This window comes from Cyanistes caeruleus, chromosome 3 (assembly GCF_971803275.1).
Source record: "Cyanistes caeruleus chromosome 3, bCyaCae1.hap1.1, whole genome shotgun sequence".
NCBI lineage: Eukaryota > Metazoa > Chordata > Aves > Passeriformes > Paridae > Cyanistes > Cyanistes caeruleus.
In genome coordinates this window covers 70764825-70791451 of record NC_141703.1, presented here as the reverse complement: position 1 = coordinate 70791451, position 26627 = coordinate 70764825, and the positions used below count along the sequence as shown (strand labels likewise).

The window sequence follows — 26627 nt, the reverse complement described above, 5'->3', positions numbered from 1 at the left end:
GATTGATTCCAATACGATACAGATTATGTGTCTTGTATGTACCACATATTTTCAGTATGTTTAATGGAAGTATTTCTAACACAAGTGAATTGTCTTGATTTTTGAGCCCCTTCCTACTCAAAAAGAAAAAAAAAATGAAGAAAGGTTGAGAGAGACACAATTTGCATCTTTCAATTAACAGTGAAAATGTGTACTGCTGTAAAAATTTAATTCCATGTCCTCCATTTCATACAGTAACATTCAGATGTGTTAATTCAGAACTAAGAAAACAGAAGATAAAAAATTTATATTGTAAATGTTGTGATCAGACAGTCAGGGAGGGGGAAGGTAGATCAAACAAAACAAATTTCTCATAAAATATACCTATGGGGACAGAAGGATCTTAGACTGTTGTTGGAAAAACTGAGTTGCAAACCCATAAATATTTTCAGCTTTGATAGGAAGCCAAAACCTTTTTATGCAGGAACGTCCATGCAATGTGGTAACTGAAGATCAAACACTTCATCTCTTTAACAGATGCCTTCCAACTTGGAATATTCTATGACTCTATGATCTTGTGTAGTCTGCTTTCACCAGCTAGACTGCATCGTCCCATGATTTGAAGTAATTTTGTTTTCTTATTCCCCATCAGCAAAGGATTATAAATGCTTTCCAATCTTAAGTAATCAGATAACAGACAGTGTGGAATCAATATGATGCATATGAAATTCTATTTCATGGAATTATTGTTTTTATTATTTATATGTGAGGTTCCTGTTAACTATAATCCAAAATCTATTCAAGATAAAAAGACTTTTTCAACTGTTTGGGTTTTTTGGATTTTTTTTTTTTGCTTCACAGTTTTAGCAACATTATACCATTGCTCCTAGCTATCAGTTTGGCTTTTCACAGTATTTTATCATTCTAGCAATGTATGATATCTTGTTCAGTTCTGTGCCTGCATCAGCAGGAAAGTACAAGAAAGCCCCAAAGTCTGGAAAACATGGAAAATTTATTTAAGTATTTATGTGAGAATTGGTTCATTTAGAGATGAATGGATCATGACCTGAAATTTTATGAAAAAGAAACTTTGCAGAAGAAAATAAATCAAAGGATTATAAACAAAGAGTGTATTTTTAGCAGTTAAAATAACTGAACATTAGAAGAACTTACTTTCAAAAGGGATTTGGTCTTTTGGAAGTATTTATTCCACAGAATCCTAGAATGGTTTGGGTCAGAGGGTTCCTTAGTGATTATTTCTTTTCTGCTCCACTGCCATGGGCAGAGACACCTTCCACTTGATCGAGTTGTTTAAATCCCCAGCCAGCCTGGCCTTGAACACTTCCAGGGATGGGGCATCCACAGCTTCTCTGGGAAAGCAATGGTAGTGATTCACCACCCTCACAGGGAAGAATTTCTTCCTAACATCTAGTTCAAATCTTCCAGTTTGAAGCCGTTCCCCTTGTCTTGTGCCTACATGAAACGTCCCTCTCCCACTCTCTTGTGGTATTGGGAGGAGACTCCCTCTCCTTCAGGTATTGGAAAGCTCTAAGGTCTCCCTGGAGTCTTCTCTTTGTCAAGGTTGAGCAACCCCAGCTCTTTCACTCTGCCTTCATAGTAACCCTCCTTTGGACTAGCTCTAAAAGGTCCATCTTTTTCTTTTGTTGTGAGCTGGATGCAGCACTCTAGGTGACATCTCAGCAGAGCAGAGTGGCAGAATTCCCTCCTTTGTTCTGCTGCCCACAGTGTTTTGGATGCAGCTTTGGATGCAAGCACACACTTACAGGTCACATCAAGCTTCTCGTCAACCAACAGCCCCAAGGCCTTCTCCTCAATGCTCCACTCAATCCATTCTCCTCTCAGTCTGTATTTGTGCTATGGATTATTCCAGCCCAGGTGCAGGTCCTTGAACTTGGCCTTGTTAGACATCATGAGATTCACAGGGAGCCACCTCTCAAACCTGTCCTCTGGAAGGCATCCCTCCCCTCCAGCATGTTGACGGCACCATACAGCTTGGTGTCAGCACCCTTGCAGAGGGTGCACTCAATCCCAATGTCCATGGCACTGACAAAGAGGTTAAATGCCCCTGGTTCCAGTACTGACCCCTGAGAAACACCACTCCTCCGCTTGGACATTGAGCCACAGCTCTTTGAGTACACCATATGGTCAGTTCTCCATCCACTGAGTGGTCAATGCACCTGTCTAGAGACAAGGATGTTACGTGGAACATAGCAACAACAACAACCACAATAGAGTCAAATGACTTGCACAGGTCCAGGTGTAGACACAAGCTGCTCTTCCCTTATCCACCAAGTCTATCATCCTGCTGCAAGAGACCACCAGATTTGTCAGGCACATTTTGCCACGTTGGCTGTCACCAGTCACCTCCTTTATTTTCCTGTGCATTAGCATAGTTTCCAGGTGGATTTGCTCCATAATCTTTCTGGACATTCAGGTGAGACCGAGTGGCCTGTAGTTCCCTGGATCATCCTCTCTTTCATCTTAAAAAAATGGGGCTTATATTTCCCCTTTTCCAGTTGGTGAGAACTTTGCTGGACTGTCACGACTGCTTGGATGTGATGAATAGGAAGTGGCTTAGCCACTTCTTCTGCCAGCTGTCTCAGGATTCACAGATGCACCTCATCAGGCCTCATGGACTTGGTCACCTTCAGGTTCCTTAGATGTCCTTGAACATGACCTTTTCCCACAGCAGGTGGTTCTTCATTCTCCCAATACCTGCATTTGCCTTCTGAGACTTGGGTGATGTGGCTGGAGCATCTGTCAGTGAAGACCAAGGCAGAAAAAAAGTTGTTGAGTACCTCAGCCTTCTTTGTATCCCAGATAGTCAGGTCTCCCTTTTGGAGGGGCCCTTTATTTTTCCTTTTCTTCCTTTTATCAACAGCACACCTATAGAAGTTTTTCTTGTTGCCCTTGATGTCCCTGGCCAGACTGAATTCTATCAGGGCACTAGTTTCCTAACTGACCCTTGAATGCTCAGACAATTTCTCTGTATTCCTCCCAGGCTACCTATCCTTATTTCTGCCAGCTGTAGATTTTCTTTCTCCTTATGCTTGTCCAGGATCTTGCTCCTTTTTCATCCTTGCAGATCTCCTGGAGTTTTTGCCTGAAGTCCTCTTTGTTAGGATGCATTGCTCCCAAGTTATAAGAATGCAGGTGAGGGTCTGTGGTGTGCTACGAGAGGATATGACTAGGTGAGGACAGAGCGGGGAGGGCTGTGAGGAAGAGGATGAATGCCTGGGATGATCCTGCATACACTGGATTTCCTCATGAGGCATAATACCCATGTGCATTCATTCCCAGTGATGCTGCCTCCCAAATTATACAGTTTTTTTTTCTTTTTTGAGGGTAGAAAAAATGTGAGGAAAAGAGATCAGCTCAGACTATCACAAGCACTGGAAAGGTTGGGAAGAGTCCATATTTCAAAGAGATGCTTAACTGCATTCTTCAAATATCTCTGTGAAGCCCAGTTACACATGACAGAGAAATGGTATACTCATTGTGCTGGGATCATTTCTAACTGGAATCTGGCCAGACCTTTTTAAGCAGAAAGGCGGGCAGGGGCACAATCCTGTCATTAAATGTCCTTGTCATTTTATCTTCATTCCTCTGATTCATTGCAGATGGTGCTTTGGAAAATGTTTTAGTGCCTTTCTCGCTTCAATTACCATCAGTTCACACTCAGTTCATAATGGCAGAATAATTGAGCAGGGGACTGGTTCACAATCCTTGTGGATCTTTTTGACATTTACTTGTGGTTCCTCTAGTTCCTTATCTTGCAGCAGATTCTTACTTAGAAGATGAAATCTGAAAATGTTTGAAAGTTTGAAAAAAGTACAAAGACTGATTACTTTGATAACTTTATTTCAATATTAGATTAACTATTTATGGATTAAAATGACATGTCCTAAGAAAAAGAAATATAGTAACTATGAGATGTATGACTCAATATGAAGTCAGCACAGTGTAATGCGCAAATTTTTTTTACAGCAAAGTCAAGTTAATAAAACACAATAGCAATGTCCTAATGCCATTATAACAACGCCATTAGACAAACTCAGGGTGCATAAATTATAGTGAGTAGTAAAGTCAATCAAGCATTTATTGCTTGTGAATCCCTGTCCACCATTTATTGATTAATGTATTATTGACACATTAATACAAATATTAGAGAGGTTTCTGGTTTTATGAGTATTGTAGTTGTAATTAAAAAATTATTAGAGAATTAAAGGATTATGATTTTTGTAATACTTCGTAGACATGGGGGTGATATGCAGCTAGTGGGATTCTACTGTGTCATGTAGTTCACTGACCATGATAAAATATTAGATTAGCTATACCAATAAATTTAAATGTTCAAAATAATTTAAAATTGAGTAAGAAAAAGGTGTTATCGAGACATTCTCAGCAGCATTGGACTTGTTCTTCTATGATAATATTTCTAAATAGTCACATAAATGTTGGTTTCTACAAAGAATTGGAAATAGTAATTGCACAGTATGGTGATCTGGCAGTCTGTCTGGAAACAAATCAAGAGAGGAATAATTATGCAAGACTTCAGAGCTTCAGTGTCAAAACCTGAATTAATTTCTGATTCCGGAAGACATTTATTTTCCAGCTTAAGGAAATAGCAAGTGATTTTTTCTGTGTTTAGTTTTAAATAATCTAGATGTTTGGATTTGTTATATCTGTGTGTTTGCAAACAGTAATATTATTCCTCATAAAACTAAGCAAGAAAAATCACCAAAATATTCCAGACCAACCATCAATAAAGATAAATGTTCAAACATAATTTAAGTTTTTCTGAAGATGGTTCAGGTAAGCTTTTCCTAAACTTTGTTACACAGATTTGTAATTGGATACCTGGATGCCTTTTTCAGCCTCACACCTGCTCTTGAGAGCAGAATGAGATGGTGTGGCTAATTAGGTGCTTGATTCTCATAACAGCAAGAAATTAATTTACCATTTTTCCTGTTCTTTGTCTCACTGCCCTTTGACAAAAAACCTCAGGGTGGTTAGAGAAACAGGACCTTTTCTTACTTGAGTTATGCAATCCTTTTAAGACTGAGCAGACTCTTCTGACAACATTTGCATTGGCAGTAAACAGAAAGAGAGCTCTTCTGACCAAGAAATAGTCTGAATACCATCTCTGCATGGTGTTCTCTTTGCCTTCAGTGTCACAGACAAGATAACCAGCCATGCCTGAACCCTCCTATCCTTGCCCTGCTTTGACTGGGGAGAACATGGGCCCTCTGTCTTCTGTTCCTCTAGAGCCTCTGCCTGCTCCACAGGCCCAGCAGTGGAATCATGCTAAGAAGATTCTGTTCACACGTCTTGAAGGGTCTTTCCAACATTACATATTTCCTTTGGTGTCCTCATCCAACCCCAAGGAAAAAGGAGTCTGATGGGGTCCTGACCTCAGGCTGTGCCACAAGAGCTCTGGCATTCCCACGGTCCCGCAGGACAGAGGGGCCTTTTGTTTACCCCATTAAGGTGACACCAGCCAAGTTTTGCAGGTGTTGAGCACTGTGACACTGAAAGGCACAGCATCCTGGCACCACTGACAAACAATTTAATCCACTTGTTGCATTTGGCTTTATTACATTTGTGAATGTAGGAACCAACATCCTGCCAAGTCTTGGGGAAATGCCTTAAGGACTCATGCTCTCATTCTGCTGTCTCTGCATTGCTTCCATTTCCTCTCATGACACCCATTCTTGCACAGACACTTGCCCCCTAATATTTTAAAGCCACTTCTAAAGTCACTCATGTTTTTCTGTGCTCCCTCCATTGTCTCAGCCCCTGTGGTGTTTCATACTCAAGGGTTTTGTAGAGAATTCAACTTTGCCCTTGAGTTTTCTTGATAGTTTTCTTGATTTGTTTTTACTCCTGAGGAATTTGGGATAGGTCAGCTATCCTCTCTGGGTACAAGAAACAGAAATATTCTTCCCAGATAGGAGAGAGGACATCAGCTGAAATCACGTAACCCCATTGCTTAATATTTTCGCCTGGTTTTAGATGTCTCATATCTTGGAGTATAAGCTGCTCACATACCTGTGGAGATTTTTTGCATGAAATAGTCAGATTTCAAACCGAGTTCCTTTTCTGCAGCATTCACTACACCATCAGGCTCCTCGTTGTCTGGATTGCGGGTTGGCTGAGAACAGATTTCTTTTCTTATTTTATTTTTTATTTCCCTGCCTCATACTTATGCCTAAAAATTCTCCGGGGCAGAAAGTTTCTACAAGACTTTAATGGGGAGAATAGTCTTGGATGGGGAAAATATTTCCTAGCCCAATATTTAAATGTTTGACCTAATGTTCAAAATTAGGTAGAGAATTGGGCAGAAAAAATGTGTCTCTATAAACTAAAAGTTTTGCAGTCTCATTCCCTTTGCATTGCAGGGAGAACATCAAGAAGGGGTTCATCATAGGAAAAGGCCTTTTTTTACCATGGTTATATTGTATTTTTATGTTAATTCTATTTGCTCCAAAAATTAATTTTACAGGGAATCTGATAAGATATTTTAATTCTATATTTACCTAAGTTTAATGTTTACCAATAGATTGTAGCCCTAATCTTGAGAATTTGCTCGTGGTTTTAACTATTGCTCGCATACTATTTTCTTGTTCCCCGTCTTTTACTCAAAGTGTCTATTATTGAAACATGAGGCAAGCCAGGTTTTTTTTTTTCCCATCAGCTGTATAATATAGGTATAGATATAATTACTCTTAATATAAATTTATAACTTTCTACGAAACAATCTCAGAGACAATTTTGAATGCCTTTGCTTAAGTTTTTAACAAAAGAAAATAAATACATGTAGTAAAACAGTGCTGCACCCTTTACCAAAAAATGAAGGTACAAGGGGCTGTGTGTTGAATGTGTAAAGCACTACTGTAAAGGAAGCAACACCCAAGAAGTATTAATATTCTCCATGCAGTGTTCCCCCCTGTGCCACTGAGAATGCCATGGAAAATATTCAGTTACTAGCCCAGTCCACAAATTTTCAAAAGAATAATTTAACTCATGTGAATGTTCTCAGAGAAGTTCCTTGTACAACACACCTGCCTAAAGTTGCTCCCACACAGAAATACTCGAGTGATTACGCTTGCAGTTTTTAATGAGTTACTCATAGAGAAACTCTCAGCTGAAATATGAGGTTTAAACGTTTTGCTGCTCTTTGAAGGAACCCAAATTCTTCTAAAAGCTCCTTGGCCCATGTATAGAATTACCTATAGGAAAAAAAAGAAGGTGGTAGACACATTATGCACAGATTTTTCAGAAAGGTATTCCATTGACATATAGACAATATACTGGCTAAGCCTTCTAATACAGTGAGAAAAAAATGTTTCCCTGTGACTTTTTGTATTTATTATCAGCTTCACCTTGGGAGTCCAAGTTATTTTTTAATACTGCTCCAATTTGCTTCTTTTCAAGGGTGGGGGAAGAATGGAATGAAGGAGATTACTTTTGATATTTATATTATTTTTACTGCACATGCGATGGTGTCAAGCTGTAAATTCCTTGCTAAATTTTTTAAATCCCTCTGATGTCTGACAAGGAGTTGGAAAAATATAAATGTTAAATTTTATGGGTTTTTTCCGTGTTACTATAGTCTGCAGTTCTATTATAAACTGTCATCTGTAATATAATCAAAGGAAAATTGGTAGGAAACCTTATTGTAGTCCAAGGAACATTCCTTTTTACATGAATTCACTGACTTTAATAGGATTTAGACTGTCTGGCTCAATCTGGAACTTTTAGAAAAATTTAGGAAAGATTGAGTCAGAAAAGAACTGGCTTGTTTATGGGATGTCCCCAAAACTTACCTTGATTTACAGTGATCTATAATGTCAAGAAACTTGCTTCCCCATTGAGTCAGAGCCTTTCAATCATGAAAAATGTGTCTATGTCGTCTTTCCTACAGTACTTGTACCTTTCTTATTGCTGATTGACACCATTGTCAGTCTCAAGCTTAAAAAACTAGTAGCAAATTAAGAGTTGTAAAGGGTTGTTTGGCCTCTTTCCTTCTCTTTATTTTCCCGTCACAGGATGATTTCTGGGTAGGGCTTGCTATTTGCATTTGTACTGACAGCCATGAGTGTTTGTCCTGGGCCGGGCAGGACAGGATGGTTTGAACACAGAATAAAGAAGTTGTCTTGCCCCTGGGAACATGTAGCTTTCTAGCTGGAAAGGAGTTCCTTACCCAGTAGCTGTGCCTTGTTCTGGCAAGACTGACCTCTGTCTTCCCCATTTGGGTGGTGTGGGACATCAGGACTTGCTTTTCCCAGGGGTTCTGGGACTTGAACTTCTGCCCAAGGCCCAAACCCAACCAGACCATGGACCTCATAACTGAGGAAGGTGCTTGCTCCCGATCTTGCTGTGAGCCAGTACACGGCCACCCAAACAAGAAACAGAGATGTTGGAAATGGCTGAATTTTAAGGACGCTTCCAACCCAAATGGTGATTCTATGACATGGCAAGGTGTTCCAGGAACTGCTGTCTTGAATGCATATGTGCCATCAGGATAAAAACAGAGAGAGTTTTTAAAAAGGAGAGAATAGAGGGAAAAGCTGGGTTCTGCCTTATGTATCTGAATGACCTGAGGATTCCTCTTGCTTGCAAACTAATCCGGATTCAAAACACAACATGGTGAAGACATGTTAGGAGGGTCTGCTCAGAGATGTTGGGGAGGTGACTCCAGGCTTAGTTACAAGGCTATCATATCAGCAATTGGTGCTGTGTTTATGATCCATATGCTCCATATCTGATGGAGCCAAGTGAGATCAGTGAGATGTAGGAGATCACAGAATTACAGAACGAGAAAGGCTGGAAAGGAGCTTGGAAGGTCAGCTAGTGCAACCCACCCTGCTCAAGCAGGGTCAGCTACAGCCAGTTGCCAGGACCGTGTCCAGATGGATTTGGAATATCTCCTGGAACAGAGACCCCACAATCTCTTTGGGTAACCTACTCCATTGCTTGATCACCCTTGCAGGAAAATTGTCTCCTGATGTTGAGACAGAATCTCCCATGTTTGAGTTTGTGCCCATAGCCCCTTGTCACTGTGTTCCACTGACAAGGGCCTGACTCCCTCATCTTCATTCCCTCCTTTCAGGTACTTATAAACACTGATAAAATCCACCTAAGTGTCTCTTCTCTAGGCTGGAAAGTTCTAGTTCCCTCATCCTCTTTGGTTATGGAAGATCCTCCCAGTCCCTGTATCAACTTTGTGGTCCTTCACTGGATTTGCTCCAGCAAATCCCATTCCCATATGTCCAACGTGACTTCATGGACTGCTCACCTTCTGAATGGGCCTGAATTTCTCACGAACTGTCATGAAGAGAAATCCTGAAGTCTGTCTGTCTGAAACTTCTGTGGGTTTTCAAAGGTACTGGAAGGCTCTCTCCTGTTTCAGGAAACTCAGGTTATTTTAGGCTGATGGAATTGTTGGGGCTTTTTTTGCCTTTTTTAAAAAAAATTACACTTATTAGCATAAAGCTAGTGAACAAGGATATTTAAGAAGCAGCACTTTTAAAACTTACTTTTTAAATTTATTATCAGTGGGACTGACACTTAATACCATTTTTTTTTTTGTATTAGCATAGTTAGCTAGTGCCCTAAAACTCATATGTATTTTTCTATTAGTTTTCCCTATGTATTTTCACTCTCCAGTTTTTCTGTTCCTTCACCTTGAATTATTGAATTTCCATTCTTTTTTTAAATAAACATCCTTTGCTTTTCTATTAGCACTAGACTTGCAATCTCATTCCCATTAATTTATTTCATTGTTTCCTTCATTTTCAGTTCTGCTACAAGTAGTTTCCAAAAGATTTCCATATAGATGTAATGTATAGACTATATAAATATAGTTTATGTAATAGATCGCTTTAATAAATTATTTACTCTAAAATATGAAGTCTTTATAGATAATATTATTTATGGAAAATATTATTTTTATGAATGTATAAAATACACATATAGTATGTATATATGAATTGTATAGATATAGATAACTATATATTACATAGATGTAATGATTTAATTAATTTCTTTACCATTTTTCTTGAGGTCAACTGCATTGTAGCTAAGCATAAAATTATATTCCCCTTTAAGCCTACTTTTTGGTCTTTCCTTTAATGTCTAGCTAGGCTCTTTGCAATATAATTTGCTGCAGTGAAACTGTTGGAGTAGGTCTGGGTTTCTACTCTCATTTTCTCCTGCTTTTTGCCTGGCTTTCTAGAAGGCCAGCAGATGCTGCCAGCTGTGCTCTCTGGAAGATTGCTGCTTGAACAGCAGCGCAGACTGGAAGGAGTGCTGTGAAGGGAGGCAGACTTGCACCTCAGGTGAGATGGCTCTTAGGGAAACTGAGTGCTAGCTTCCATGATGCCTGCATGCCATGCCAGCCAAGTGGCCTTGGGTCTCCATGACCAAATGAAGTGCCAGAATAGGAAAGGTGTGATTCATTTGCTACTTTCAGCTCCTGTCTCTGGGTGCTGGAAACAGCCACTGGGGCAGGATTCATCCCACCCATCTGTAGCTGTTTGTTCAGAAGAGGAGCTGCATGAGACTGGTCAGAGGAGAAATAGAGGCATCTAGAGGTAACAAGGGTATCCTGCCTGGCCTCTGGCAGCTGGGGAAAGACTCCACAACTCCTGTAGGCCCAGTGTCATACCTACCAGTCCCATACAGGTGTCCTGGATACTTCAGGGCATTTAATGTGGAACTAGGTACATAAATCCTTTCAGATTCTTTTATGGCATAATTTCAGGATAGATCCTAGAATAACTTGAGGGTATTATCCCCTATAAATGCTGATTTCTTCTCTTTTTCCATCACAGGAGTCACAAAATGGGGCTCAGGCACATGAATGTCACCAGTGTTCACTTTACCCTGAGCTCCTGAGGCCATTTTCAACAGAAGGGGTGAAGACCTGCTTAGGGCTCCTCAGAGCTGGTTTGTGTACAGCCAGCAGCAGTGGGACACTGACCTCATCCAAATTAGCAAGCGGAGGCCAGGCAAGTCTCCTGAGGGCACCTGGAGTGGCAATAGATGTTGATAATAAGGCAAATTACTCCTGCTGATAAATGCTATGGGTCTCCAGGCTGCTGCCACTAGATGTCTGCTGCCTGTCATGGGAGCTTGGGCATTTATAGCTCATTTGTAGACACCAAATTGTGTTTTAAACTACAGCTGAATCCCATTTCTAAATTCAGGTGAGATAAACTGACTTCTTAGAATTCAGGTTTAGCTTCTAGCAATCATTTTTTTCTCTTGCCTTGTTTTTCTCCTTTTCTTACCACAGCTGGAGCCATAACCACAAGCACAGTGTAAGGGAGAAGGTGGTGATGCTTGCTGCTCCTCATCTGGTGTGCAGCAGAGCAAGCAAGAGAGGTGACTGAGATGTCAGCCTACCAAATCACAGGAAGCACACTATGCCATATATATGTACTTAAGATATGACAAAAAACTCTTGTGTGTTACTCCATTTCACTTACACTACATGTGATGACTTGTTATATGTGTGCCTTTTCAGAGACATGGACTTTAAAAGAATTTTTGGAGCAGAGTTCCCAAGAGGTATTTTCAGGTACTGGATCTGTAACTGTTCCGAGTGGGACCACAAGGTTTCTCTCGTAAACTTTTTGTGACAAGGGACAAGAGTGACCCACCTTAGTTCCAGGTTCCCTTTCCATCACCTCTAACATATCAATGAGATGTGGTGTAGCACTGCCAGCAACATCTGCAGAAAAAAAAAAAAAAGATTGCAACAAATCACACTTCATGAAACATTATAGTGGAAAAGAAAATGTGTTCCAAACCACGTTGGGATTCTGGAATTAATTCATTATTAAGCATGAGAGACATGGGCGCTGCAGACTCCTGCATTGTTTCCATCATGGAAAGCCCTAGATTTTGCAGTCTCCCAGCATGGAAAGCCACACAATCGAACATCAGCATGTATACTTTAGTTTGTGCATTTACTAAGTATTCATCACCTACTTAAAATCCAGAAAACTAAAACAAAACACAACACAGGGCACTAATTTTACAGTGGGCTGTTAACCAAAGACATGCCATGCTTCTAAGTTTCCCTTTCTGCAAATTGCTCAGCAGAAGCGAGTTTTACCACTCATATCAATCACACTACAGGATCAGCTCCTGAGCTGGGAAAGATAATTATTCTGGCTTCACTGTAGCTGTTACCTTTCATGGTAACAGCTGTTAATGAGAGGAATGAGGTTTGAATTGTAGAAAGCAAGACAAGGGTACAAACAAACCCCAATTTTTAAAAAAAGCTCTCAGATGTCCCAGTTACATCCCAGGCCACTGGGAAGAAAGAAATGAAAGCAAAGAATTGGGCATTTCAGTTCTAGCCGAGACCATTAGACAGTATAATTTTTCTCATGGTGTCACAGAATTGTTCTTAATATGACAACTCTCTGTGACATTACAATAGCAAGAATTCCTAAAAAATGCCCATTGCTTGGACAACAAATGATGGGGGGAAACTGGAGAATCGGAACACATGCAGAAACAAAGCAATCACAGGTGCAAGGCACATATCTATCTGAGGTGGCTGCTCCTGGGGACACCGGTCCTGCACATATGTGAGCAGATCCACACAAATGGCTCAGAGGGCCATGATCTGGTCCCTGCTGCGGGGTGATATGACAGATTGTGTATGATCTGAGTTTCTTACAGCTCAAGTTTCACTGGATGAGTAAAGTTTTAGCTGACCTTTGTTCCCAACAGATTACAAAAACTTCTCTTTTTTTAAATCTCTCCATAGCATTTTGTACTCAGGTTCACTTCTAGTTCTGTACAAACTTCTGTGCTTGTAAATGGAAAAATACCTGCCAATAAGCCACATTTTTGTTTTCTGTAATCTCTGATTTATAACCCCTCTTCAATCAGGCACACTAGCAATGGAGCATTAATGGCACTCAGAAACCGGAGATTCAAATCTTCTCAGTTATTTATCACTTAGTGTTATAACTGCAGTGGGTGTGTTTTTGAACTGTTCTCATTGAAACATTAAATACAGTAAATAATCTCCTCTAAAGAGACTGGAACATCGTGGCAGTTATTTGACAACTGAGGGGCTGTAGCAACACTCAAAGCATATGTTAAGCCTTGCTGTTCAATTAGTATGCCAAATGGCAGCTCAAAATTTAACATGAGTTTAGTGCTTAGTCTGGGGATTGACTGGGAAAATATGGTTTGGAAATGTCTGCAGATAGGAGGAATATAAGGAAATTCCAAAAAAGCCAAGAAGCAGATGGTGTCCAGAGAGGTCTGGATTTTTCTACTATAATAGGAGATGGACAGCTCCGTTGACCACATGGTTGCCATTGGATATGAAAATTCAAGATTTTTGTAATTGAATTACTGGCAAAGAATTACTCAAAAGACCTGGGAATTTAAGACAAGCTATCCAGCCCTTAGATTCTCTCCTTTCCTGCAGTCATTCTTGTCAGAAACAACATGCCTGCAATTCCATTGGGTTCTATACAACCTCTATTCTCTCAGGCATAATAGGAATGAACCTTTTTCGTTATTACTAGGGCACTGTTCAAATGTGATTATAATAAATTCATACAAAAATACAGCTCATTAATGCAAAGTGCCTAAAAAAAGGTAACTACATACATTTAAATCCAGATCTGAATAGATGGAATTCAATTTGAATTCTTCAGATTTCAGTAATATTGAAATTTCACCCTCTATTATTTCTTCAGTAAATCTTCATTAAAAATGTTTGCTAAAATAAAAACATGCCTCTTTTTTATTCCAGGTTTATTTCCTGAAAATCATAGAATCACGGAAACACAGAATATCCTGAGTTGGAAGAGATTCATCAGTAACATGAAGTTCAACTCCTGGCTCTCTGAAGGACACCCCAAGAATCACATCATGTGCCAGAGAGCAGTGTCCAAACACTACCTGAACTGTGCCAGGCTGGTGCTGTGATTCTTGGTCCTTCCCTGGGGAGCCTGTTCCAGTGCTCAGCCACCCTCTGGGTGAAGACCCTTTTCCTAATACCCAACCTAAACCTCCCCTGACACAACCTGAGGCCATTCCCTCAGGTCCTGTCACCACAGAGCAGAGATCAGTGCCTGCCTCTTCTCTTCCCCTCACAAGGAAGCTGCAGACTGCAATGAGGTCTCCCCTCAGTCTCCTCCAGGCTGAACAAGCCTAGTGTCCTCAGCTGCTCCTCTTAAGGAGTTAAATTGTTGAAATCAAGTTTTTAGATAATTCAGAGTACCTTTCCTACCTGTTTATTCCCATTGAAATGAACGGAACTTTTGTATTTGAAGCACTACCTTGTCTGAGTAAGGCTGGCAGATATCAGAAAAATAAATGATTTCTGGACTACTAGCATAAATGTTCAGATTTAGTTCAAAAAGGCCTTTCTGCCAAGTTATAAATTCTCAGACGTTGTTTACATTTGAAAAGCTGACATACTCTTCAGACCCATGTCTCAAATGCAACACTATAATTTCTACAGGTTTAAAGAACAAACTTTATTGATGAAACACAGTAATTAATCATGCCTTTTTGGTAGATGTGAATGTAGTTGTCACTCATGTCAATGAGCAAGGGGACATTCATGGCTTTAGCTGCAGAACAATAGAAACCTGAAAATGACTGTGCTTATTGTCTGTGAAACAATGAAAAACTGTGGTAGGTACGTTTTACAGTCATGTCATAAAACATATCTGAGTAAGAACACATGCTTTTTTGATCATTAGGGTTTTTCCAACTGGATGAGCCAAACTGCACAATACTGTAGAATTTACTTTGATTTCTATAATGAATCACGAAAGCAATCCCACAAGGCTATCCAATGTAATAAAAGATTAACTATTTCCTAGTACAGAGTCATGTTTATGGAGATGTGCCAGTAAGTTCTCTAATTCAGTCTAGCAGAAATGTACCTCTGGCTGTAGAGTAGATATTACTCTAATTCTAAAATTTTCCTTTTGTGATATCAAGTCCTGCCTGGTTGCAACTTCCATTAGGTTTCCATGCATCACTGCATCTCATGAGACATAGCAAAAATTATATTGAGACACCAAAGACTCAATTGGTTGAGTTGAAACAAAATTTTAAATTTTGAAACCTGCTGGTCCCATTTAGAAATCTTGCCACAGATGTAAAATAAGTACATTTTGAAGCAAAATATGAAATCTTGCTTATTGCACGTAAAAATTAAAATATCCTTCTTCACATATATATTCACTGTGTCTTTACAAATAAAATCCATTCTCATGAGACCATGAAATATTACAGAACCATTTACACAATACTTTTTGCTTATAATTTGGGAGGACAAAAATTCTCTATAAGAATAGTGAATTTTTCTACTTCATGGATTTATCCATTTCACAGAGAGGCAGCTAAGCTACCCAAATAACTGTGTGGTTCTGTGACTATTCTGGACACATTATTTTGAGTTCTCCATCTCAAAAGTGACTTGTCTGATGAGAACAATGTTTCCTCTAAGGAGGAGATAACATGCTACCTGTGGCTTTGCAATCAGGAGAGGAAAATGAACGCAGACACGTATGGCAGTTCTCGGAACAGGAGTGAGGCTTCTTGATTTTTTGCTTGCTGTGTTTAAGTTAATGCACACATTTCATGAATTACTACAGAGGGGAAAGAATTAGTGTTAATGATACAAATAAATACAGTTTTCTTGATAGAACTAGAAGATAAGACATGTTGGCTTAAAATTCACTGACAGAGGTTTAAGACATTTTACTCTCTGTTTGCCAGGAATTCTGTGCACCAGCAGTCTAAATGCACACGGCAGCTTCCATATATGTTTGTTCCCAACAGACTCCTGAATCAGCTTAAGGAATCATGCATATTTGATTAACTAAGATGTGCTACTGCTAAAATGCATTAAGAAAATATCTTTGTTACATAGTCTGGCAAAATCTGATGGTGTTAGATGTGAGCTCCATTCCCATCAGTGACATTATTTTTCAAGAAGGTCTTTGGAGATCCCTTCCAACCAAAACTAATCTATAATTCTACTACAGATTCATTTTTCATTTGAAGTATTGATATTGACTTAGTAATGTGCATAAGGAGAGTAGCTGATTTATCATTCAATACAGTTTCTCTATTCTTATATACCTCCAGGTTTCGTTTTTGAGTAGTCCTTTCAGCCCCTGTGAAAACTTATGAATTTCTTCTAAAATTTGAGAACCAGATGTAGAACATGGCCCTTTGTGTTTGGCTTTTGGATTTCCAAAATTTCTGTGAATATGTTAGTTTTAATTGAGAGTTAGCTGGATATTTTCTTAAATTCCAGTATCTGAATGAATGAGAAATTGTGATTAGTCTAAATTCACCAAAGAGCTGTTAGTCTGACTGATGCAAATACTCTGTGGAAGCTGGGCTTGATGCTTGGAAATTTTTTTCTGTCCTGCTTAATGAAAAATAAAGGAGATCTGAGGTGAACATCTTTATAAACCAGAACAAGTAAGACTTCTCAGGAAACCAGAACTGAAAATTAAAAACCATTACACTCTAAAAATGTCAGGGTAATCACGACCTTATATTGATCCTCTGTTTTTCCTGTTGTACAGCAAAGCAGCTTTGGGAAGGAAGTAGAGTTAGGGCAGGGTTTTTTTCCCTTAAATTTCAAGGGAAGTATCCACAAGCACTACATGCACAAGCAAATCATGGGAAAGAGAGACCTGCCTCAGGGAAATAGTGCTCCAGGCAAATCTTTGTGCCAAAGCTGTGTGTGGAGGATAGCATGCCTCCTTCAAATAGGATAATTTTGGAAAAATCTTGAAAAAGTACTATCAGAATTTGGGCCAAAATTCAGGTGCAAAAAGGAAATAATCTTGAGGAAGCCCTACTCATTGCAAAAAGAACTTACTCCTGATATGAAGTGTGAATCTTCATCAACTAAAAGCAATGGAATATAATTGGAAATTATTTAACATTCTTTTTCATGGGCTCAGTTTTAATGAAATGTGATCTGACAGAAGTATCTATGTGAAGCCAGAGCTGAGGTGTGCTGAGGAATGTCTTCACACAGTCATTTATCCTGGAGACAATGCTAAAAAAAAAAATAAAAAAAAATCACAAAACAAAAGAGATTCTGTTGTGCTGACTTTACTGGGAAGGCAATTAGATTGACTGAATGTTTTTAGAAACATAGCCCTGATTGCTACTGTATGTGTTGCTGCAGAATTATTTTCACATGTTAATAATTCATTTTTTCCACAATGGTATTACTGATTGCCTGGAAGCATATAATTGATTCATTAAATTATGTAGTTCCTTACAGTTTGACCTCTGTTGATGTCTCTGAATTTGTGGCAAGCTATTTTAAAAGAGCAGAAGCATATCACAGCCAGCAGCCTTACACCAATATAAATATTTTCTACTGTGCTAATGCTCAGAATTCACTTTCTGGCAGCTGACCAAGAATTTTGCATAGGAATGCACTGAGCTGGAGACCCCTATCTAATAAATTTTATCTGACACACTCAAACATCCACTTTTATTACCATGTCTGATTTTCCCATGCTCATACAATTTAAAGCTACAGCTTCTCCCTTTCTCTTCTTTGAAGAAAGAGTAATATTTTCAAACAGAATGTCATAGGGGTGCATTACCATGAGCACTTTCATCTGTGGAAGCCTTATACAAAGGAATGTATAGTATATATTCAAAAAAAACACATTCTCTCACCAATCCCACCGTCTCTCCACAAAAGTTCCCCAAATAATGTAGCAAGGGAAAGCATATTTCTGTGACATTTTTACTGTTCATGGGCTGCAAATTATTTTTTTGCACTGGAGAATATCTGAGTCCTACTCCTGATGTTCTCTAATCTATACATGAACTGCAATGAATTCTGCAATATTTCAGGGGACTTTGCCCCTTCAGAATGAATTGTCCACGGTCTAACGGCTGAGGATCCGTATCTAAAGTAAAAACACTCTGGAAGATTCCCAGAGCACTGCTATGATGAATTTGAGGCACTAAGGAACCTTTGACAGCACTACCCACACTGCCCTTCAGCTGATGCAGGAGGTCTCAGTATTTGGAAACTGGATTGATATGAATCTTTTGCTGGAGTCTTCTATGAAAAGAAAAAAATGTCCCAGACAAGATTTTTAATGCAGTGATTAAATTGTTCCCTGTTCCTGTGCTTATCAGTAATTTTCAGCCCTGCCTTATGTTCAAAAAGCTGCTACAATTATATATATTACCAAAAAAAGAAGGAAAAAAAAAAAAGGCACACAGGAAAGAGGTACCTCAGTAAAAAGTTTTCCCCAGTCAATAACTATTTTCTTCCTGAGACAAATGGAAAGTTTTCTGAAGTCAAGGGCACCCTGTACCAACTCCATTGAATCTTGCATTGTTATTTCTCCATGATGGAAACTTACAGCAAAGTCAAGTATTCTGCCCTGAGCTTTTGAAAATGAAATTTAATCTGTTTCTTTAACTTTGGGGTATTTTCTCTCTCACCAAGGAAATGGGTACTGCTCTTTTTAGATTGTCCATCATGACAACTGTAGAAATAGTAAAGTAACGAGAAACAAGTGTTTTATTTTCTTAGTTACTTCACACAATTATATTTTTATATAGAAAAATTATATTTTTCCCTAAAGTACCATTTTAAATTGAAATTCAATGACAAGATAAAATACCCCAAAGTCACCTATATTATGCCATGAAAAATATGCCTAAAATAGTTCTGTTTTTTTTTTTTTTAAAAAAAAAGGAGAATTTTAGTTAAATCATTCACATACAACATTCAGATGCCACACTTTTGGTGCAGACAGATGTAAGTGGGTATTTCTTGAAAATCAGTGTATTTGTCATTGGCTCAAAGTATCAGCATAGTAGAATACCTGGAAATGATTTCTACAGATTACAATATCCTTGCAAATGAAGCCTGAAACACAATGTGAACAAACCCATTCAGGTGCAGCCAGAAAGCCCTTTATTAATTTAATTTGTTAAATTTCACTATGGTGTGAGACTGGTAGGTTCTCTATAAAGCAGAATTTGAGTAATCTGGATTGACTACAGTCATCTAAATTACCCAGTAACACAGAGAAAAACATCCTAAAAGCCCTAACAGAGAGAATTATGTGCTGTCTAAACCGTGGTCCTGAAAGGACACACAGAGGGCCTTGACTCTAAGCCGTGACTATTTCCACTGCAGTCAGCAGTGAAGCGGGGCATGGGCATGGTAGGGTTGTTCTCCAGCACCAATCTGCAGAATCACCTATGGCTCTGGAGCCTCCTGTGCAAAACCTGAAGGCTTGCAGCAGGATGGGAGGGTGGCTGTGGGCTGATGTCCTGCCCCACGCAGCAGCCTGGGAAAGGTGGTGCCTCTAACGCTGGCCCCTGCTCTACCTATGCTCCCTCCCCTGAGCAGCTGGCTACCATCTTGGGTAGTCTTATCTGCTGTGACTTGTCAAGCCAAAATATTTGTTTAAAAAAGGATCAAATATTCATAGCTCATTTATGCATTCTTTTAAAAGGAGAAATGAGGCTTGTCATGGTAGATAAATGCCAAAGTATGTGTGAGGAAAGCACATGCGAGGAAAAGAAAGGAAGGGAAAGAAAGGGGGAGAAAGAACATTTTTTTAACCTGTAGTATTTACAGTTTTCTGCTCTGTCTTTCCTTTGGTCTGTCTTTGGGTGCTGAGAGTTCAATGGCTAAAGCCATGCCATCCAGAGCAGCCCTGCTAACCCAGTCTTGCTGCTGGTTTGTGTTTTGTAAATTTTGTTGATTTTTAGAAGTGATTCAGGCAAGTTATTTCCTTCCAAGAAACCCCTAAACTAACACCAAATAAGCTTGTCAGTCAACACTTTTATATAAAAGCCAATGTGGAGCACAAAACGAGGATTTCATTAAGTAGGGTTTTGCTGACAGATTGGTTATTTTCTATATGAGAAGAGTCACAAGAGAGATTTCCATTGGTTCTGGGTGAATAGAGAGACATTATCATTTTTCTCCCTCATTTCTGCAACAGCAGTCCAAATATCTGACTTTTCTGAATGCAAAAAGGAAACATTACAGTTGCTTTCTGCTCACCCCACCATCTCCATTCATCTTTGATCTCCATAGCTTTTAGTCTGGAGAGGAAAAAAAAAAAAAAAAAAAAAAAATGCAGCTCAGGATCATTAAGAAACTTTTTAAGGCTCTTATTCCAAATCTCTTCCTGAGAGCAATTAAGGCAGAGTTCTTTTGCTCTGCTTCTGCAACAAGCACAAGTATAAAATCTTTAGAAATATGTAATAAACTGAGCATGCAAAAATCAATTTTGACCTAGCTGTAACCACATGTTAATTTTTAAAAGGAAAGAATACTATATTTTCTCCCTAGCAGGCCCTTTTAATCATATTTTAGACAAATATATTCATGGGAAAAATGTTTCTGAACCTCTCTTACATGTCTCTCTTTTCTTTTCAGAAGAGATGAAATCCAGTATGAAATCACAAAGGCCTGAAACAATGCATCTGGTGAAACAGGAATCCACAGCATGATCAATGTACATTTTGTCTCTCAAAATATGGGCATTATTAGAGCTGAGATAGCACAAGCTGCCAAGACTGTGAATGTTCCCTCAGAGATCTTAAACAAAAAACACACAAGAAATCTAATTTTACAAAAATTTAACAAAAAATCAGAATGGCAGTTTAATGTTCCAGATGTTAGACACATTGAACCAAAGAACAGATGCAAGACAACAGGCTTTTCTGACTCCACTATGTCATTGTGCAATACAAGCTTCATTTGCTCAAAACTTTGCCATTGATATCTGTTTGTGCTGGGTATCTGCATCAAGCTGAAAATTGGGAAAGGGTTTGAATTCTACCAAGCCTTTTCTGAAAATAAGGTTAAAGAAAGACATACATTTGCAGCAGAAAGTGATCCTGGGGTATTTTCTTCTTATTTTTTCATTTGGTTATTTGGGATTTTCTTCCAAGCCTGTGCTTAGAAGGAAATGCTTACCTTTTGTCAAGGTAATGTCAGCTGTAGGTCTGCAGTGCAACCCACCCTCATTTTCCTGGGCCATAAATCACCTTGCATCTGCCCAGCACAGACACAGGTCTTGGTAATAAAGAGTCTCTGCACAGTCTGTAGAGCTCTGAGTGAACTTAAATTTCTTGCTATTGCTATGACTGCCCAGGAAATCTATTCCCAGTTCCCAAGCAGAAAACCCGCGGTCTTCTCTCACAGCCAGGGATACTTGGATATGGTTTCTTTTCCTGGACTGGAAATATATATCTGGTTATATAAATATATCTGGTTAAGCTAGGGAGGTGGGAACTGGGATGAGGCAATTCTAGGGCATCTTCACCACTCTTTTTAGAGAAATGACTGGGCAAAGTAAGGCTAGGTACCAGTTAAAATTAAAGGTGCAGCCTTCTAAGGGGCATGGCCAAGGCAAAGGAGCCAAGACATCTCTGATTTCCCCCAGATCCATGGGGCAGATGAAAGGCCTGGAGGCAGAAATCAGGATACAAGAAAAACATTCAAGCAGGTGGCATCAGAAAAAAGCCCAACAAAACCATGCTGAAAAATATTTTTGTGGGTTTTGGGAGTTTTGGGAGTTTTCCTCCCCTATTTAAGAAGATGAGAAGTAACACAGCCAAGAAGGCAATGAGGCTGGTCCCCAGCTAAACTGTTCTGTCAGGCTCCATTTCATTGAGGAAGTGGTGCACTGCTGGCCTTGAAGTCCAGGTAGCGATGCCATGCTGCCACTTTGGCTTCAGCTGTGTGGGAAGGACCCTGGAGTGAGGAGCACCCCCTCACCAAAACTCTTCTCACCAGGTTCCCTGACAGCAGCAGAGAAGTTGTGTTCCATGGTACAAACCAGTGGCACCACGGTAGCACTGAAATGGATTATTTAATTATAGACTGTGTCAAAATGTATAGACACAGAGGCCACTTAGTACAGAGCACCACTGTTAGCACTTCCCAGCTCTGAAATATTTGTCTTTAAAACCAGCCTTATCAGCTGGATAATTGGTTTTGGTAGTGAAGCACAGCTTTGTGCCTGAAATAGGCATGTGCTGGTGGGACCTACCTGAATGACTTGCAGTCTCTCTGAAGGGCCAAAGAAAGCCAAGAAGGCAACAGAAACCCAGAAAGATTAGCTGCCTTTCTCAGTGGCATATAGCTAGCTGAGTGGTATCTCTGGGAACGGTATATCTCCCAAGTCTCAGTTCATGGCCTAATCCTGGAGCTCAATCACTGTTCATCACTTACAAAATATGATGCATCTCGACTCCTCTGATGTGGGTTGTGATGTCTCAGCACAACCAAACATATGCTCACATCAATGACCAACTTCTTTATTTCCTTTTAAATTTTATCCATTGATTTTGAAGAGCCAGGTCCTTTAAAACCTGAAAGTTTCACTCAGTTTCAGTTGAAATCAACAGGATTTGTAAGTTCAAAGCTAAAAATATGCCTATTTTTCCTTAATGTACCCAGCCTGTTCACATGCTTAAAATAAAGCAGAGGAGCAAATGGTGGGGAATTGAGACTACATTCCATAGAAATAAAGTCCAAGAGCTCTTGTCTGGAACAGACTTTCACAAGTTGAGGAATTCCTCAATTCCAAAAGCTGGGAGGTATTTGTGTTTTCTCAGGGAATGGAAAAAATATAGAGGCTAAAGGTGTAGGATGACTCTAAAAGCAAGAGCAGAAATCACTGTGTGCATTCTAAATTAATAGATGTAGAGCTGAAGCCCTGAAACAGCTGGAATATTTTATTCTGGAGATTTTGTTTTAAAGGAACAAACCATTCTTGATTTTCAGTTGTCATTTTAAATAACTAGACTGAAAATGCACAAGCAACTTTGCTGTTACTGGTGTTCTTACAGGACCCCCAACTCAGAGCATGTCTCTGGGAGGAGGAAGAGGGAGCTTGGCTCTGCCCTCGCCACCTGGCAAGCAGTGAGCAGAGCACTCCTTCCCTCTGTTTTCCCTTTTTCCTTATTTGTCTTTTGAGCAAGAACTGGCACACAGAGCTATCTACTAACAGTGCACTGGAAGTAGACCAATAATAACAATAATAACAATAATAACAATAAAAAGGATGGTAAAGCTATATCAGATATATATCAGATATGTCACACATATCTGACACAAAAGCTGTGAAGATGGAAGGACCCTGGGACCTAATATAATATACCTAATATCCTAAGCAGTCAAGCAGACTGAATTTATAGCAGACTCCATAGGCTTTTTTGCTTCTAAAGGTTCCATGACATAGCATTGTTTTTTCTCTGTCTGAGAAGGGTGGGCTGTGGATGCCAGAAATTCCACTTCTGTATTTAGCCTTTTCAGTGCCAAATACACAGAAACTTCTTTTCTAGTGATTATGCTATTGATTTGTTTAAAAAAACAATGAAAACTCTCTATTGTAAATTACTTTTGTCAGCAACTGTTGGTGCCTTCACAATTTTGCATACTTGTCATTTATTTTTATAATATTTTCGGATTTCATTTTAACTTATGATATGGTAAATTGTTCACCAGATATGAAGGAACCTTGAGGAATTACATTGTTATTGTTGTTGTTATTAATCATGACCATGAGTAAAATGAAGGAAACTAGGCTTCTGTTTTACTTCAGTGGAGAATTTGGAAAGACAGTGTCATAATTCATTCCAGTAAGATCAATCACCCCTTTCCTATCTCTGCTATTCAGCTTATTAAGCAGTGGTTTTGGTTCACATAAAATATTTCAGGGCCAGATTGAATCTTAGCTTCACAGCTGTGTTCCTAAAATGTGCAAATATTTGATGTGTCTCAGGTGCACATTGAGAAATAATAAATCTTTCCGTTGCCTGTCTGATTTCTCTGCCACTTTCTGCAGCCTGCCAACCCACCTCCACTGCCCTGTGCAATGGCTTTAGTACACACCTCTAGGTGAAACTGGGAAGGGATGCTGCAGGGTAAAACTGATGGGACAGGAACACCTCCTCTATAGCATCTTTTTTAAAAGAGTTGCCAAACAGGACATCTCTAGATACAGAAGTTTTCTGGCATAATTTAGTTAAACTGGACTCAAGGCTGCCAACCCTGTTATTTTACAGATCATGTGCCTTTCTTGATGGTTTCTTGAGTCCCCAGGTTAAAAAATGAGATGCCATAAGAAGGGAAGGAGGCCAGTAGTAGGAGAAAATGTAACAGTAAAGGCATACATGTTTGGTATTGTATATGAGACAGAACAGAAATTTAATCCACATAAGAACCAGCATTTCAGTCAGCATGAGATTTAACAAGGTTCTCTTCAAATTTTATTTTCCAGGCACTTACTCTGGCAACTTTAGTGACACGGTGGTTCCTTCTGCAGCTCTGCAGTGAGCTGGATCCTGCTGTGGCATGGTTATCCACAGGGTCCACTCTCTGTCAGGTAGCTTTGATGCTCAGTGAGGCATTTCAGATGTTTTACATCCTGAGGAGTCAGTAAACAACTTGTTTCTTATCAAACTGAGAAGCTCACTGAATACTCATCTGCTGATGCAGAAGTAACTAAATGCCTTCTTTATCCTTATGCAAAATTCTGGCAGCAATTACCAATATTCTTGAAAGGTTTGCTTGTGATGCTTCATTTTCTTTTAACAGGGTAGGGGATACGAATAATACAAACTTTACTGATGTCACTGGACAGGTTTTTGCATTCAGTGTCAAACAACTCCCAGGACCAAGGCCACACTGAGGCAAAGAAGTGCTTTATCGTACAATGAGGAGCTGCAGATTTGATCTCATATCTGACACATAGTCTGGAATCCCTCAAATGAAAAATTGTACTTAAACAGTATAAAGTAAATGGATACCCACTAACACCTTACTGGTTAGGTAAGTGAGACCAAAATTAAGTGAAACCAAAGCTGTGGCAGGCCAGATCAACCAGAGAGGTGAACCAAAAGAAATAACATTAGCAGTCATAGTTGACACTAGTGATGGCATTTCCCTAATTAAGCCACCAACATCAGTTCTGTATGGGTTCAAGAGAGGTGCTAGTTCTTTGCATTTTGTTTAGTTTTCCCTCCACTACCTGGATGGTGTTTAAAACAGTGGTTGTAGTCTTCAGAAATGTCTTATTCATAAAATTACATGCATGTTCCAATTAGAGCTTCTTCGACAACGAGACAGAAGAACAAGATTCTCCTTGGTGTACACTACAAACCCTGTACTGCTGATTAGATTGAGTGAGGGTAGGAGATGTACAGACTTACTAACACCAAACTAAGAAACAGAAAAACGCAGAGGCTTCAGACTCCTGGTCTGTCAGACAGTGCTCAGGTGGGCTTTCTGTGCAGTGTGGTGAACCACTTCTTCCCTGCAGTGGTGGCTGTTGGATGGCTTACGTCCAGGCTTCATCCCAGATGCCTGGGGATTGAAACCTGGGAGACCTGTTTCACTCCCTGCCCTCACCCAGTGCATCAGGTCAGACATTTCCAGCAGGTATGGTGTGCACTGGTCTCTATGTGTGTCCCTTAGTCTAGCACAGTTTGGAGGGGGTTAGTTCCTCATCTTCTTGTGCTGGGAGAAAAATGTCCAGGGGCAACATTATATACACCGTGATGAGTTTGTGTATCCTTTCAAAATATAAGTTGGTGGATTACTTCCAAGCTTGGTAGTTTTACTTGGCCAAAGGGTTATGAGCCCCAACATGTCAAAAATATATTCATGATAAATCTTTTCCAGTACCAATACTTCCAAGTTTTTAGGCATTGAAAACTTGAAAGAAAGAAAAGGAATGATCCAAACATGGACTCCTGTTCCAGATTGTCTTCTGGATGGTGTCTGCAGGGCCCATCTTTGAACAAAGTACTGAGCTGGAATTCCCAGTGACAGCTCCTGTACAGGACCAATACAGACACCAAAGAGCAAGGCTGGGCTGTGATTGCACTGCCTTAGTGCACACCCATGAGGTTTTTGAGTTAGAACACTGTGCTCTGGAAAAAACTAAACCAATAGTTTTCTTGTGTATTGCAGGCAGCTATTAGACCAAAAGTATTTTGCTTTCTGAGCTTGCCCTCAAATATACTCTGACCAATTTTGTTTTTACAGAAAGCTTCTCAGAAATCCTACTTGATTACAGTCTCAGACTAGCCTATTAGAAGTACTGTTTGAAATCAGAACTCTGACTTACAATATGAAGGAACAACATGTTATTTTGTAAGGAAAATTTTCTGGAGTGAGATGTGATTTGCTTACCTTCTTTATTCTTTCATATGATATGAGGTTGTTATTATATGTTGACAGAGTGAAAGCTAAGGAAATTATCCTCAAATACAGGCCTTATTTTCTCAGAATCTATTTCCAAAAGCCTAGTAAACCTATTTGGTAAATTACTGTAATTATTTTTTAATTCCCTTGTTCATAGAGGGAAATACAAGTGTGCACCTTAATTACAAGGAGATTTGTCCACTGCACAACCTGAGCAAATATCCCATCTGTATTTTCCCCTCAGATGTAGACATTTCAGATTTAATCCAGTTAAACAAAGAGAAAATTGTGCTTATTGCAGAGTGCATTGATTACAGAGTGCCTGAGACACTGGGAAGTTTCACAGGTGTAATGGTCCCCACAAATTAATTATCTGTTC

At 39.4% G+C, this 26627-nt stretch overlaps 2 long non-coding RNA genes across 3 annotated transcripts in view; one reads left to right on the top strand and one right to left on the bottom strand.

Moving 5' to 3' along the window:
* The first annotated feature begins 1155 nt into the window (after positions 1-1155).
* Positions 1156-11057, top strand: LOC111923637 (uncharacterized). Of its 2 annotated transcripts, XR_002861186.2 has the most exons (4): positions 1156-2434; positions 10241-10343; positions 10478-10598; positions 10839-11057. It is a non-coding gene; the product is annotated as an uncharacterized LOC111923637 (long non-coding RNA). The 2 variants fall into 2 exon arrangements; XR_015284738.1 differs by having other exon boundaries at positions 10241-10598.
* The window catches only part of LOC147654229 (uncharacterized), a 62303-nt gene continuing 39520 nt past the window's right edge, over positions 3845-26627 (bottom strand). Inside the window, exons 3-4 of the long non-coding RNA XR_015284737.1 lie at positions 11670-11740; positions 3845-7232 (exon numbers count right to left, since the gene is read on the bottom strand). This is a non-coding gene — a long non-coding RNA (uncharacterized LOC147654229). The remainder of the gene's footprint in view (positions 7233-11669; positions 11741-26627) is intronic.